We start from the raw sequence: 16,696 nt of genomic DNA on the forward strand, positions 1-16,696 counted from the left end.
TCCAGCCACAGGCTGCACACCGGAGCCTGCTTCTTCTATCTGGGGAAGTTCAGGAAGCAGAAGCCTCTGTGTGACTCATGTGAAGTAACTTGTCTGACAGGTCATGGGTCCAGGTCAGCAGGTGATTGCAGACTATTAGCTGGTTTCGATGTTGGGTGGAAGCCTTCCAGTATTTGTAAGGCCTTGTGCACACGCTGAGTATTTGGTGAGTTTTTGCCTCAGTATTTGTAAGACATCATGGACACGCTGAGTATTTGGTGTTTTTTACCTCAGTATTTGTGAGACCTCATGGACACGCTGAGTATTTGGTGTTTTTTACCTCAGTATTTGTGAGGCCTCATGGACACACTGAGTATTTGGTGTTTATTACCTCAGTATTTGTGAGGCCTCTTGCACACTTGTATTTTCTGAGTTTTTTACCTCAGTATTTAACCCCTTCCCGCTCCTTGACGCACAGTATGCGACATGAAAACTAGTGACTTCCTGACTCGGTCACATGACCGGGGGGCCCACAGAGTCTGAACAGCCCGGGGCCCTGGCTACCCTTAATCCACCCCTGCACAGGATAAATATGCTGCAGAATTTTCATACTGATTAACGGGGCACTAAGTATACAACATATACTGTAATAACAGAAAAAAAGTAGACTTTACAAAATCTTATCCACGAAAAAAAGCTGTGCTAAAACAGCACAGCAATAGGCCTATCATGTGGATTTTAAGGGTGTATACAGGTGCTTCTCACTAAATTAGAATATCGTCAAAATTATTTCAGATCTTCAATACAAAAAGTGAAACTCATGTATTATATGGAGTCATTACAAACAGAGTGATCTATTTCAAGTGTTTTTTTCTGTTATTGTTGATGATATTGGCTTACAGCCAATAAAAACCCAAAAGTCATTATCTCAGTAAATTAGAATACTTTATAACTCCAGCTTGAAAAATGATTTTAAAATCCGAAATGTTGGCCTACAGAAATGTATGTTCAGTAAATGCACTCAATACTTGGTTGGGGCTCCTTTGGCATCAATTACTGCATCAATGCGGCGTGGCATGGAGGCGATCAGGCTGTGGCACTGCTAAGGTGTTATGGAAGCCCAGGTTGCTTTGATAGCATCCTTCAGCTCATCTGCATTGTTGGGTCTGGTGTCTCTCATCTTCCTCTTGGCAGTACCCCATAGATTCTCTATGGGGTTTAGGTCAGGCGAGTTTGCTGGACAATCAAGCACAGTGATGCTGTTGTTTTTAAACCAGGTATTGGTACTTCTGGTAGTGTGGACAGGTGCCAAGTCCTGCTGGAGAATGAACTTTCTATCTCCAAAAAGCTTGTCGGCAGAAGGAAGCATGAAGTGCTCTAAAATTTCCTTTTAGACGGCTGCGCTGACTTTGGTCTTGGATAAAACACAGTGGACCTACACCAGTAGATGACATGGCTCCCCAAACCATCACTGATTGAGGAAACGTCACACTAGACCTCAAGCAGCTTGGATTGTGGCCTCTCCACTCTTCCTCCAGACTCTGGACCTTGATTTCCAAATTAAATGCAAAATTGACTTTCATCTGAAAACAACACCTTGGACCACTGAGCAACAGTCCAGTTCTTTTTCTCCTTTGCCCAGGTAAGACGCTTCTGGCGTTGTGTATTGGTCATGAGAGGCTTGACACAAGGAATGTGACACTTGTAGCCCATGTCCTGGATAAATCTGTGTGTGATGGCTCTTGAAGCAATGACTCCAGCAGCAGTCCACTCCTCGTGAATCTCTCCAAAATTCTTGAATGGCCTTTTCTTAACAATCCTTTCAAGGCTGTGGTTATCCCAGTTGCTTGTGCATCTTTTTCTACCACACTTTTTCCTTCCACTCAACTTTCCATTAATATGCTTGGATACAGCACTCTGTGCACAGCCAGCTTCTTTAGCAATGACCTCTTGTGACTTACCGTCCTTGTGGAGTGTGTCAATGACTGCCTTCAAGTCAGCAGTCTTCCCCATGGTTGTGGAGCCTACTGAAACAGACTAAGGGACCTTTTTAAACTTGTAGGAAGCCTTTCCAGGTGTTTTTGTTAATTATTCTAATTTGCTGCTATAATGACTTTGGTGTTTTCATTGGCTGTAAGCCATAATCATCAACATTAACAGAAATAAACACTTGAAATAGATCACTCTGTTTGTAATGACTCTATATAATATATGCGTTTCACTTTTTGTATTGAAGAACTGAAATAAATTAACTTTTGACAATATTCTAATTTTGTGAGAAGCACCTGTAAATGGGTTGGAAATCCTGGAAATTTTCTCATGGAATATTAGTAACATATCGACAGCAGCAAAGTTTTGCAGCACAATCCACTGTGGAGATGTTTTGGCCTTACAGCAGATTTTAAACTCTACATTTCAAAGGGTGAAATCTTCTGTGAAAACCAGCAGCACAAGGTGGCAGGCTGCAGACGACAAATTCCGTATCACCAAGTAATTTACACAGTGGATTTTTTATGCAGCATGTGGATGAGCTTCTATACAATCTGATTTAGAACATTTGCAATGTAATTGGGAGACAGATTTTCTGGATCCTGTGGAAAATGCAGACAGAACATCCACTGCATATCCAAAAGAATGCTGCAGCATATTATTCCTACCTCCTGGAGCTGGCTCTGATCGCTGCTGTTTAACCATTTAGACTCCACTGTCTTTAACAGCAGCATTTAAATTGTTAGAATCAGAATCGTAGAGTTGGAAGGGACCTCCTGGGCCATCTGGTCCAACCCCCTGCTCAAAGCAGGATTCGCTAAATCATCCCAGTCAGATGTCTGTCCAGCCTGTTTGAAGACTTCCATTGAAGGAGAACTCACTACTTCTCGTGGCAGCCTGTTCCACTCATTGATCACTCTGTCAAAAAGTTTTGTCTAATATCTAATCTGTGTCTCCTCCCATTCAGTTTCATCCCATTGCTTCTAGTCTTTCCTTGTGCAAATGAGAATAAAGATGCTAAAAAGGAAGAAAAAAATGTTTATAAAATGGAAAGAGGGAGGCATATCTAAAGAATATAATGCTGTCTGCAGAACCTGCAGGGCACAAATCAGATTATCTAAAGCTGACAATGAATAGAGGCTTGCAAGAGATGTCAAAAGCAATAATAAAGGATTTGGGGGATATGTCAAAAGTAAAAGAAAAGTCAAAGATGCTATAGGATTTTTACAGGATGAAAATGATGAAATGGTAAGACAGGATGTTGAGAAGGCTGAACTTTTAAATTTCTATTTTGCATCTGTTTTCTCTCAGAAAGGAAATGTAACACCAACTGTTCTTCACTGTCCTATTAAGGGAATAGAAGAATCCAGGATATCTATAAACAGAAAGATAGTGAGGAAACACTTAGCTAACCTAAATGAATTCAAGACTCCAGGTCCAGATGAATTACACCCCAGAGTACTGAAGGAGATAGCAGAAGAAATTTTAGAACCCCTCTCCATAATCTTTGAAAATTCTTGGAGAACAAGAGAAGTCCCAGAAGACTGGAGAAGAGCAAATGTTGTTCCTATCTTCAAAAAGGGGAAGAAGGTGGACCCATGCAACTATAGGCCAGTGAGTCTGACTTCTATACCAGGAAAGATCTTTGAACAAATTATTAAACAACATGTATGTAAGTACCTGGATAAGAATGAAGTTATTAAACAGAGTCAGCATGGGTTTGTAACTAATAAGTCATGTCAGACTAACTTAATTTCCTTCTATGACGGAATCACTGATTGGGTGGATCAATGAAATGCTGTAGATATAGTATATCTTGACTTCAGCAAAGCATTTGACAAAGTATCTCATAAAATCCTTATTGAAAAAATGACTAAGTATGGAATGGACAAGGCAACTGTTAGGTGGATTCATAACTGGCTTAGTGATCGGACCCAGAGAGTGGTCGTAAATGGCTGCACATCCAGTTGGAAGAATGTCTCAAGTGGGGTACCACAGGGCTCTGTCCAGGGCCCTGTATTGTTCAACATCTTTATCAACAATTTAGTTGAAGGAATTGAGGGTAAACTGATTAAATTTGCTGATGACACAAAGCTAGGAGGGATAGCTAATACTAGAGGAGAGAGAGAGGATTCAAAAAGATATAAACAAACTGGAGAAGTGGGCAGCAACTAACGGAATGGTTTTTAACAGGGAAAAATGCAAAGTACTACATCTGGGCAATAAAAATGAAAAAAGCATATACAGAATGGGAGGAATAGGCCTAAGCAACAGCACATGTGAAAAAGACTTGGATTTACTAATAGATCACAGACTGAATATGAGTCAACAGTGTGATGCAGCAGCAAAAAAAGCAAATGCAATTCTAGGATGTATTAACAGAAGCATACAGTCTAGATCACGTGGTCATTATTTCCCTCTACTCCTCTTTGGTCAGACCTCATCTGGAATATTGTGTCCAGTTTTGGGCACCACATTTTAAAAAAGACATCAACAAACTGGAGCAAGTTCAGAAAAGAGCAACCAGAATGGTGACCGGTCTGCAAACCCTGTCTTATGAGGAAAGGTTGCAGGATTTGGGATTGTTTAGTTTGCAAAAGAGAAGACTGAGAGGAGACTTAATAGCTGTCTACAAATATCTAAAAGGCTGTCACATTGTAGAAGGATCAACTTTATTCTCATTTGCACAAGGAAAGACTAGAAATAATGGGATGAAACTGAATGGGAGGAGACACAGATTAGATATTAGAAAAAACTTTTTGACAGTTAGAGTGATCAGTGAGTGGAACAAGCTGCCACGAGAAGTGGTGAGTTCTCCTTCAATGGAAGTCTTCAGAGGCTGGACAGACATCTGACTGGGATGATTTGAGCGGTGGGTTGGACCAGATGGCCCAGGAGGTCCCTTCCAACTCTACGATTCTATGATCCTTCTGGTCACTCTTTTCAGAACTTGCTCCAGTTTGTTGATGTCTTTTTTAAAGACACATGGCTGTCGTCAGGTGATGGCAGGTCACCATGGCAGCTGGGGACCTACTGAAGGCCATTTTTGTTCTCCAATGTGTCTGGACATTTTTTAACTATATATTGCAATACAAGAGTGTCTGCAAATTGAGATTTTGGTTTTAGTTTTGATCCTAAGTCATGTGACAAGGCTCGTTAAAGGGTCGATATTGACTTTTAGGATTACTACTTCCAATAGGTGGCACTAGAGTTCTAGCCCACTTCTTCTCTGAAGAGACAATTTGCATAATTAATTTTCAAAGCCAGAGGAGCATTTCAAGGCTTAAAAGTCTGCTCACTTTGGCAATGCAAGGCTTGGCTGGTCACTCTCCACACGAAGAAATGTTACCCCTTGGATCCCAGTACAAGAGGTACAAATTCTGTAGCGGGACTAAAAAAAATTATATAAATATTGATTAAAAAAAAGTTTTGAAAATATAAAAAGAAAAGAAAATGAAAAGGTTTAAATCATCCCTTTCCCAATCCAAAATATAAAGAAATAAAATAAATAAATCTTTAACACATCTGGGATAGTCTGATATATAAAACTGATCAAAATGAGCACATACTGAGCGTGGCAAATAATATACCTCAACTTGGAAAAAAAATTACCGTATATACTCGAGTATAAGCCGACCCGAGTATAAGCCGACCCCCTAATTTTGCCACAAAAAAACCTGGGAAAACTTATTGACTCGAGTATAAGCCTAGGGTGGGAAATGCTCCATAGATTATTCCCCCATATGGTGTCCCCAGAAGAAGCTCCATAGATTGTTCCCCCATATACTGCCCCCATAAGAAGCTCCATAGATTGTTCCCCCATATGCTGCCCCCATTAGAAGCTCAATAGATTATTCCCCCATATGCTGCCCCCATTAGAAGCTCCATATTGTTCCCCCATATACTGCCCCCATAAGCAGCTCCATAGATTGTTCCCCCATATACTGCCCCCATTAGAAGCTCCATAGATTATTCCCCCATATGCTGCCCCCATAAGAAGCTCCATATTGTTCCCCCATATACTGCCCCCCATAAGCAGCTCCTTAGATTATTCCCCCATATATTGCCCCCATAAGAAGCTCCATAGATTGTTCCCCCATATACTGCCCCCATTAGAAGCTCCTAAAGATTATTCCCCCATGTGCTGCCGCTGCTGCAGCATGTAAAAATAAAAAAAATGACATACTCACCTCTCCGTCGCTGGGTGTCAGATACTCACCTGTCCTGCATCCATGGCTGCTCACCGCTATCTGCCACGTCATCAGTCTGTGACGTTCAGACTGCAGGGGGCGCGGCGCGCACTAATCATGTCACCGCGCCCTCTGCTGTCTCAAGTCACTGACCGATGACAGACAGCAGCAAGCAGCCATGGACGCAGGACAGGTGAGTAGGTGAGTATCGCTATACTTACCCGTCCTGACGCTGTCGCTTGAGCCCCAAGCTTCTCCGCGCTCTCTCTTCCTGCGTTCCGCGGTCATGTGATACCGCTCATTAAAACTCATGAATATGCGCATATTCATGAGTTTTAATGAGCGGTACCACGTGACCGCTGAAGGCAGGAACAGAGAGTGCGGAGAAGCTGGGGGCTCAAGAGACAGCGTCAGGACGGGTAAGTATGACCTGACACCCCCGCCCCCTCTCCCCCTCCGACCCCCCCGGTGTATATGACTCGAATATAAGCCGAGAGGGGGACTTTCAGCCCAAAAAAACGGGCTGAAAATCTCGGCTTATATTCGAGTATATACGGTAAATAATCCACAATGTGGAACATGTGACATACAGTGGGGCAAAAAAGTATTTAGTCAGTCAGCAATAGTGCAAGTTCCACCACTTAAAAAGATGAGAGGCGTCTGTAATTTACATCATAGGTACACCTCAACTATGGGAGACAAACTGAGAAAAAAAAAATCCAGAAAATCACATTGTCTGTTTTTTTTTCATTTTATTTCCATATTATGGTGGATTTCTGGCTCTCACAGACCTGTAACTTCTTCTTTAAGAGTCTCCTCTTTCCTCCACTCATTACCTGTAGTAATGGCACCTGTTTAAACTTGTTATCAGTATAAAAAGACACCTGTGCACACCCTCAAACAGTCTGACTCCAAACTCCACTATGGTGAAGACCAAAGAGCTGTCAAAGGACACCAGAAACAAAATTGTAGCCCTGCACCAGGCTGGGAAGACTGAATCTGCAATAGCCAACCAGCTTGGAGTGAAGAAATCAACTGTGGGAGCAATAATTAGAAAATGGAAGACATACAAGACCACTGATAATCTCCCTCGATCTGGTGCTCCACGCAAAATCCCACCCCGTGGGGTCAGAATGATCACAAGAACGGTGAGCAAAAATCCCAGAACCACGCGGGGGGACCTAGTGAATGAACTGCAGAGAGCTGGGACCAATGTAACAAGGCCTACCATAAGTAACACACTACGCCACCATGGACTCAGATCCTGCAGTGCCAGACGTGTCCCACTGCTTAAGCCTGTACATGTCCGGGCCCGTCTGAAGTTTGCTAGAGAGCATTTGGATGATCCAGAGGAGTTTTGGGAGAATGTCCTATGGTCTGATGAAACCAAACTGGAACTGTTTGGTAGAAACACAACTTGTCATGTTTGGAGGAAAAAGAATACTGAGTTGCATCCATCAAACACCATACCTACTGTAAAGCATGGTGGTGGAAACATCATGCTTTGGGGCTGTTTCTCTGCAAAGGGGCCAGGACGACTGATCCGGCTACATGAAAGAATGAATGGGGCCATGTATCGTGAGATTTTGAGTGCAAACCTCCTTCCATCAGCAAGGGCATTGAAGATGAAACGTGGCTGGGTCTTTCAACATGACAATGATCCAAAGCACACCGCCAGGGCAACGAAGGAGTGGCTTCGTAAGAAGCATTTCAAGGTCCTGGAGTGGCCTAGCCAGTCTCCAGATCTCAACCCTATAGAAAACCTTTGGAGGGAGTTGAAAGTCCGTGTTGCCAAGCGAAAAGCCAAAAACATCACTGCTCTAGAGGAGATCTGCATGGAGGAATGGGCCAACATACCAACAACAGTGTGTGGCAACCTTGTGAAGACTTACAGAAAACGTTTGACCTCTGTCATTGCCAACAAAGGATATATCACAAAGTATTGAGATGAAATTTTGTTTCTGACCAAATACTTATTTTCCACCATAATATGCAAATAAAATGAAAAAAAAGCAGACAATGTGATTTTCTGGATTTTTTTTTCTCAGTTTGTCTCCCATAGTTGAGGTCTACCTATGATGTAAATTACAGATGCCTCTCATCTTTTTAAGTGGTGGAACTTGCACTATTGCTGACTGACTAAATACTTTTTTGCCCCACTGTATATATGCTAGATGGATGAATGGTAGAGCACTTGGAAATGCACTGAAAACCAAAGGGAGAACACCGAACATATGGTTACAAAAGGGAGAAATCTTGAACAAATGATGGAAGGATAAAAATATCTTTATTGGATAAGAATAGTATATGGTAGCACTACATGCAAAGAGGTGCCCGCACTTGCGTAAAAGACAATAATTCATACACAAGATACGGTAAGTACAATAAAAAGGCAAAACCGGACCACTAGATGGAAATATAAATCTATTCATGCATGTCTTATATTAAATATAAATGTATCACAGGGGATTGTGGGATTCACCAGATCAAGACTAAATATCATGTGTACCCATTGCCTGAGAAGGGGAGAGAGGGTGGTGTGTCCCACAGAGCAGGATGAGAGCACCCTTCACATTATAAAAGAAAATATATGTGAGGTGAAGAATATTGTGCATGTAGCAAAGATGGGTATCAGTCAAAAAATCAGCAGGGTGATGATTGAATATCCAAAAATGGACCCAAAATATGAGCGCGCTGGGGTCCTGGGTCAAATCCCATCAATGGCAACATCTGCAAGGAGTTTGTATGTTCGCCCCGTGTTTGCGTAGATTTCTTCTGAGTCCTCCGGTTTCCTCCCACACTTCAAAGACATACTGATAGGGAATGTAGATTGTGATCCCCAATGAGGACAGTGCAGATAGAGAAAGCTGGAGAGAAAGCAGAAAAGTTTGTGACTGGAGCTGGGAGTTTCTTGAACAGTGCTGATAATGTCTGTAAACTGGTGTGGAAAATGATGATGCTATATAAGCAAAGCATAATAAATAAAAATACAAGATTAAGCCCTGTACCTCAAAGCCTGTTTTCACCTTCCTGACCAGGCAAAATTTTACAATTTTGACCAGTGTCATTTTATGTGGTTATAACTCTGGAACACTTCATCAGATCCCACTGATTCTGTATATATTTTCTCGTGACATATTTTACTTCATGATAATGGTAAAATTTGTTCAATATGACTTGCATTTACGGTATTTGTGAAAATATCTGAAATTTGGTGAAAATTTTGAAATTTTCAAACTTTTAATTTTTATGTACTTAAACCAGAGTTTTGTGACACAAAATAGTTAGCAAATAATGTTTTCCACATGTCTACTTGACATCAGCAAAATTTTTGAAACTTATTTTTTTCATTTCAAAATTATATGGGTTAAAAGTTGACCATCATTTTCTAATTTTTCCAACAAAATTTACAAAACCATTTTTTTAACGACCACATCACATTTGAATTGACTTTGAGTGGCCTATATAACAGAAAATAACCAAGACTGACATCATTCTAAAAACCGCACCCCTCAAGGTGCACAAAACTACATTCAAGAAGTTTATTAACCCTTCAGGTGCTTCACAGGAATTAATGGAATGTGGAAGAAAAAAATGAACAGTTAACTTTTTCTTCACAAAAATTTTACTTTAGACCCAGAGTTTTTTTTACTTTTTTAAAGGGTTACAAGAAAAAATGGACTCCAAAGTTTGTTGTGCAATTTCTCCTAAGTACGCCGATACCCCATATGTGGGGAAAAATAACTGTTTGGGCACATGGCAGAGCTCGGAAGGTAAGGAGTACCATTTGACTTTTTGAATGTAAATTTAGCTGGAATACTTTGGTGATGCCATGTCGCATTTGGAGAGCCCTGATGTGCCTAAACAGTGTAAACCTCCCACAAGTGACTCCAGTTTGGAAACTAGACTCCTCAGGAAACTTATCTAGATACATGGTGAGCTTCTTGAATCCCCAGGTGATTCACAGAAGTTTATAATGTTGAGCCGTGAAAATAAAAAATCACATTTTTCCCATAAAATTTTTATTTAGCCTCAATTTATTTTATTTTCAGAGAGTAATAGGAAAAAGTGCACCATAAAATTTGCTGTGCAATTTCTCCTAGGTACGCTGATTCCCAAAATGTGGAGGAAAACTACTGTTTGTGCACACAACAGAACTCAGAATGGAAGGCACGTCATTTGACTTTTTGAATGCAAAATTTACTGGAATCATTTGACGAGTTTGGAGAGCACCTAATGTGCCTAAAGAGTGGAAGTGACCAAATGTTAGAAACAAGATCCCTCAAGGAATTTATCTAGATGTGTGGTGAGTACCTTGAACACCCAGGTGCTTCATAGAAGTTTACAATGTTGAGCGATGAAAATAAAAAAAAAAATCACATTTTCCTCACAAAAATGTTTTTCAGCCCCAGATTTTGAATTTTCAAATGGACCCCAAATTAGTTGTGCATCTTCTCCTGAATTTATCTAGATGTGTGGTGAGCACCTTGAACCTCCAGGTGCTTCACAGAAGTTTATAAATTTGAACCATGAAAATAAAAAAATCACATTGTTTCCCATAAAAATGTTCTTTCATCCCTATTTTTTTATTTTCACAAGGTTGATGTCACGATTGGGCTGGCGAGTAAACTGGGACCAGGGGCACCTTTTCTGGCCCTGACAATAGGGGGCACCCTAACTCACCCTGTTCCCCGGGATACCTCAGATGGCGAGAATGCCGAGGCCTCCGCCCTAGCCCTGTCTCCTAGCTATAGCCCTGCATCTGTCCCCCTCCCCCCTCCCGGGGAAGAGAGGCGCTACCATGTACCGAAGTACACCAACCCGACAGACAGGGGAACAAGACAAGGGTAAAAGAAAATTCCACTCACAAATAATACTCTCACAAGCAACAGAGGTATACACCAGGGTGTGAAGGATGGGGGAAGAAAACAAAGCAGAAATGGATGAAGAATCTCCAAACGTACAAACCACACAGTCGTCGCACAATAAACTTCTCCTGCACTCCTAACACCAGCTCCTCTCTCTCTCCAGATCCTTGAAGCAAATGCTATCTCAGACAAAGATCTGGCCTGTGGACCTAGTTTCTATAGGAGAGAGAAGTGGTTAATCAAGCACAGCTGAAAGCAGGGATTTCCACATGACCAATTAACCCCTGTCCTGCTGAAAGAAACAAACACCCTTAATATGCCATAGAAGTGCTTCTTCTCAGCGGCAAAGCAGGAGCCACCAGACGCTGCGGTCTTCTGGCTCTGTTCTGTCGCTGTAACCCCGTGACAGTACCCCCCCTTCTACGAGGGACCTCCGGAACCTCAGGGCCTGGTTTATCCGGATGTGCCACATGGAAGGCCCGAACCAGTCTGGCCGCATGGACGTCAGAAGCTGGAACCCACATCCTCTCCTCACGACCATACCCCCTCCAATGTACCAAGTATTGCAGTGACCGACGAACAAACGAGAGTCTAAGATCTTAGCTATCTGGAACTCCAGATTACCATTGACCATAACAGGAGAAGGTGGCAGGGGTGAAGGTCCAGCCGATGTCACATATTTCTTGAGAAGTGAACGGTGAAAAACATTATGAATTTTAAAAGTCGGTGGCAGAGCAAGGCGGAATGCTACCGGATTGATGACGGCTAAGATTTTATAGAGACCAATAAACCTGGGACCCAATTTCCAAGATGGAACCTTCAGCTTAATGTTCTTTGTGGACAACCACACCCAGTCACCAACACACAGGTCCAGACCCACCATACGTCTCCGATCGGCCACACTCTTATACTTGGAACCCATCTTTCGCAAATTATTAGTCACCCCCTGCCATATGGTAGATATGGAAGAAGAAAACCGTTCCTCCTCCAGTAAACCAGTTGGGTGATCACCATTAAACGAACTAAACTGTGGATGGAACTCATATGCCCCAAAAAACGGGGACTTACCGGTTGATTCCTGACGACTATTAACTGCAAATTCAGCCAACGGTAGGTAGGTCACCCAGTCCTCCTGATTCTCAGACACAAAACATCTTAGATATGTTTCCAAATTTTGATTAACCCGTTCAGTCTGCCTGTTGGACTGTGGGTGAAAAGCCGACGAGAGTGACAAATGGATCCCAAGAAGGTTGCAAAACGCCCTCCAGAATTTGGAGACAAACTGCACCCCCCAATCTGAGACAATATCGGTAGGAACCCCATGCAGTCTGATTATCTCCCTGATTAAGATTTGCACCAGAGTCTTGGCGTTAGGCAAAGCTGGTAACGCAATAAAATGAGACATTTTACGGAACCTATCCACCACCTCCACCAAGATTACAGTGTTCCCTGCAGACGCAGGTAAGTCAGTAATAAAATCGACCGACAAGTGAGTCCAAGGTCTGTTGGGAATCTCCAATGGTTGGAGAGCCCCAGATGGTGGCGTATGCGAAGTCTAAGAACGCGCACAGACATTGCAGGTGGCCACATACTTCCGAACATTCTTATGAGCACCTGGCCACCAAAACGCCTAGTAAGTAGATCTGCGGTGACCTTATTCCCCGGATGTCCAGCCAGCACTGTATCATGGTGCTCACTGAGGACTCTTAGACGGAGATTGAGCGACACAAACAGTTTACCCAGAAGACAGGTAGCAGGGGCGTCCACCTGAGCATCAGCAACCTCTTTCAAGATCAGAGCATATTGATGCCATCACTACCCCTTTTTGTAGAATAGGTACCGGTTTGCACTTATCGTCTCCCCCAGAAAAGCAACGGGACAAAGCATCTGCTTTAACATTTTTGCTCCCCGGCCTAAAAGTAACAAAAATGTTAAACCTGGTAAAGAATAACGCCCATCTTGCCTGACGTGGTGTAAGACGTTTTGCCGACTCCAAGTAAACCAGATTCTTATGATCAGAGATCACCATCACAGAGTAAGCCGCTCCCTCCAAAAAATGACGCCACTCCTCAAATGCCCATTTGAAAGCCAAGAGTTCCCTATTACCAATATCATAGTTTCTCTCAGCTGGCGAAAGTTTTTTAGAGAAGTATGCGCATGGTTGCCATTTACCAGGAGACGCACCATGCGGCAATACAGCCCCCACTCCCACCTCGGATGCATCCACCTCTACAATAAAAGGCTGAGTGAAATCAGGCTGAATAACAATCGGCGCAGAAGCAAAACACCACTTCAGTGTGTCAAACGCCTCCCTGGCAGGACTGGACCACTTGGAGAAGTCTGTCCACTTTTTGGTCATATCAGTGAGTAGTTTAGCTACTACTGAAAAGATTTTTATGAATTTTCGGTAGTAGTTGGTGAAACCTAAAAACCTTTGTAAGGCCTTCTGTCATGATCCATGCTGGACCATGACAGATAAAATGCACTAGTAACCTTTTTTTTTCATTAAGCTGTGGTGCTTAAAGATAGTTTTGCCCCCGGTGGCCGTTAGGGTCATTGCACTGTGGTGGTTTCAGTTCTAGTTTTGCCCCGGGTGGCCATTAGGATCATTGCACTCTGGATTCTTTAGTTTAGTTCATGTGATTATAAAGCAGGTGTGATTGCTCTGGCTCTGCTATAAAAGAGTGTCAGGTGTTGCAATCACTGTTGGTGATATTGCTCATTTCCAACCAAGACTGGTGAAGGAAGGAGAGAGAGAGAGCTCCTGGCAGCTCAGTCAGAGTCCTGGTGTGGAAGGAGTCAGAGATGATTTCCTTGCAGCTCTGACAGAGCTTGGTGGCAGCAATTCAGGAGGAAAGCTGCATTCTGGTGGTGGACTCTGTTGCTGGGAGCAAGAGCAACAGAGCACAGCTAAGTAGTGTTTCCCTGTTTGTATTTTTCCTTGGTGTGTATTAGTACAGCAGTGGGGCCAGTGCCTGCATCACCCAGCTCCCTAGCAAGGGATAGGTGTAGGGTGTGCTAGGGTGACAGGTTCCGGCTCGTCGACAGGTGAGGAGCCTGTATAGGGAACATTAGGAGTGTGAGGGACACTGACTCAGGGGAGTGCAGAAGGTCTCCATGTCCCTGTTCCCTATTGCAGGGCCAACTGTTATGAATGGGTCACCGAGGAGAAAAAAGCAAAACAAGCTAAGTCACAGAAAACCAGAGAGGTTGGTAACTATGCAGAATGCAGATCCCTGATCCTACCACACAACTAGCAGCAGCCGTGGAGGGTGCCTACGATGAACCTAGATGCCTCATCATGGCCGGAGGACTAAATAAGCCTAAAGCAAGAAAAGGGAAAACTAACTGCCCCAGAGCAGACCCCAAAGGAATAGATAGCCCCCACACATGTATTGATGGTGAAACAAAATGAAGGCACAAACACAGGCAGGAAAATAGGCTGAGCAAATGATGGAGCCCAAACTAACTAGACAGGAAAGGAAAGGAAAGACACTGTCTGCAACCTGCATAAAACCCTACAAAAATCATGTCCAACACTTCTGATAGCAAAATTAACCCTGAAGTCACTAGACTTCTCCCACTATATCAGCACTCTGGAATATTCTGAGAGAGCAAAAAGAGACCAAACTAGTAAGGGACAAAAAGCCAATTGGCAAAATACTGATAAATAAGAGTGGACATTCAGCACAGCCCCCAGCCGGGGCTGGCTGGCCACACAAAAAACTGAATAGACCAACAAAATCAAGTGTGAACATTAGCAGAAAAACTTAGCTTTAGATGACTGGAACAGAGCTGAAAACCAAGATGTCATGATCCATCGTGGATCTGACAGTTTAAATGGATAAGTGAACTTTTTTCCTTTGGGTAGGTGCCAAAGTGATGTGATTGCCCCCCGGTGGCCATTAGAATTATTACATGTGGTGTCGTTCATTCTAAGTTGCCCCGGTGGTGGTGAGCGGTAGTGCACTTTAGTTTCTTTGGTTTAATGTGCACTTAATTACAAATCAGGTGTTAGGCTCTATAAAAGAGAGCCAGGTGTGTTCAATCCCTGTTGGTGATATTGTGTGTTAGTCATTCTCAAGGAAGCCTGGGTGAAAGAAGGAGCTGAACCTGAGTCCTGCACAGCCCAGCCAGAGGGGACGAGTGGCAGCTAGGTGGTCTGCAAGAAGGGCTGGCATGGTGTGGTGGAGTCACAGTTTATGGTGTTGGCAGGAAGTGCTTGCATGGCTTGGTGGAGTGACGACTATGGAGAGAGTTGCACTCAGCAGGCGGGACTTGGTTGCTGAGAGCTGGACTCAAGCATGCTTGACTTTTTGGGCAGGAGCTGAACTCATCTTTGGGACTCTGTTACTGGACTTCTGCAATTGGTGGTGGACTCTGCTCCAAGGCTGCACTATGGTGAAGGATCCAGTTATGGTGATGGATCCGGGTGGAGGAGAAGATGCACACAGGTGGTGGGCTCTGTTGCTAGGAGCGTACGCAACAGAGCAAAGCAAAGTGGTGTTTTCCCTGTTTTGTCATCTTTCCTCGTGTGTTTAGTGCAGTGGTGGGATTAGTTTCCGCACTGACCAATTCCCTAGTGAGGGTTTAGGTCAGGACGAGCTAGGGTTTTTAGGTTCCTGTTGCGCGCCCAGTGATGAACCGGCATAGGGAACGTTAGGAGTGCAGGGACACTGGCTCAGGGTAGCTCAGGAGGTCTCCACGTCCCTATTCCCTATCACAGGGCCCACCATTGTTAATGTTACCCAGGTTCCCCTTTATTATTTAAATTCACCTTACTGGAGGCGGGGTTTCCAGACTTGTATATACGTGTAATGTCTAAATTCGCCAGTTGGAGGCGGTGTATCCAGCTGCACGTGTTTATTATTTAAATTCGCCCCACTGGAGGCGGTGTATCCAGGGTCATGTGCGTCACATGGGTTCGCCTTGCGGTAGTCGCTGCATCCAGACACGCGTGACCATGAAACAAGAGCTGACAAGCCAGAAGGAATCACCAGCAACTGAACAGGGCGTCGGCTGTTTTAAATCCAATCTGAGAATCCTGAGGTCCAATAGTCATCCTCATTCTCAGGTGAAAATTGAAAAAATTCAAAGATGGGTTGAAATAAAAACCAAGATGAAAAAGATGATAAAAAATAATAATAATAACAATAATAATGAATGATACAATATAATATAAAAATACCTTTATTGAAATATTGGCACAACAATTAAATACATAAAATTGTGTATATATATAAAATAAAATAAGATAATATAATGACATATACAACCACAAAAGCAATATATTTATGGACAATGGAAAAACCAGTCCATAACAAAAGGCTTAATTAATGATCCAGATAAAAAAAGGTGCATAAATAAAGTAACATAAAATATCTAATAAATGTGTCCAAAAGTGCAAAAAAGTGCAAAAAGGTGCTGATGTGCAAAAGAATTATACATATAAATCGCCGTGAGGCGAGTGCAAGACACAAAATAATACCTGTAAGCCAATTGGTGCTATATGGGTTGTATAAGAACGCGCCCCGACGCGCGTTTCGGAAATAGAATCTCCTTCGTCAGGGGGATAAATGTAATGTAGCGTAGATCGACGGCTTATTTATAGGGGAATCAATTGCATACAAAGTGCCATAACGACGCATGCGCCGTCACAAATACCCGGAA

The 16,696-nt window shown here is 43.0% G+C and overlaps 1 long non-coding RNA gene across 1 annotated transcript in view; it reads right to left on the reverse strand.

The window, feature by feature from the left end:
- Positions 1-8,428: 8,428 nt before the first annotated feature.
- LOC141078102 (uncharacterized) overlaps positions 8,429-16,696 on the reverse strand; it is a 187,691-nt gene continuing 179,423 nt past the window's right edge. Inside the window, exon 2 of the long non-coding RNA XR_012227653.1 lies at positions 8,429-9,025. This is a non-coding gene — a long non-coding RNA (uncharacterized lncRNA). The remainder of the gene's footprint in view (positions 9,026-16,696) is intronic.

The sequence above is a fragment of the Dendrobates tinctorius genome, unplaced genomic scaffold (assembly GCF_039654945.1).
Source record: "Dendrobates tinctorius isolate UK_male_01 unplaced genomic scaffold, ASM3965494v1 ptg000016l, whole genome shotgun sequence".
Classification (NCBI taxonomy): domain Eukaryota; kingdom Metazoa; phylum Chordata; class Amphibia; order Anura; family Dendrobatidae; genus Dendrobates; species Dendrobates tinctorius.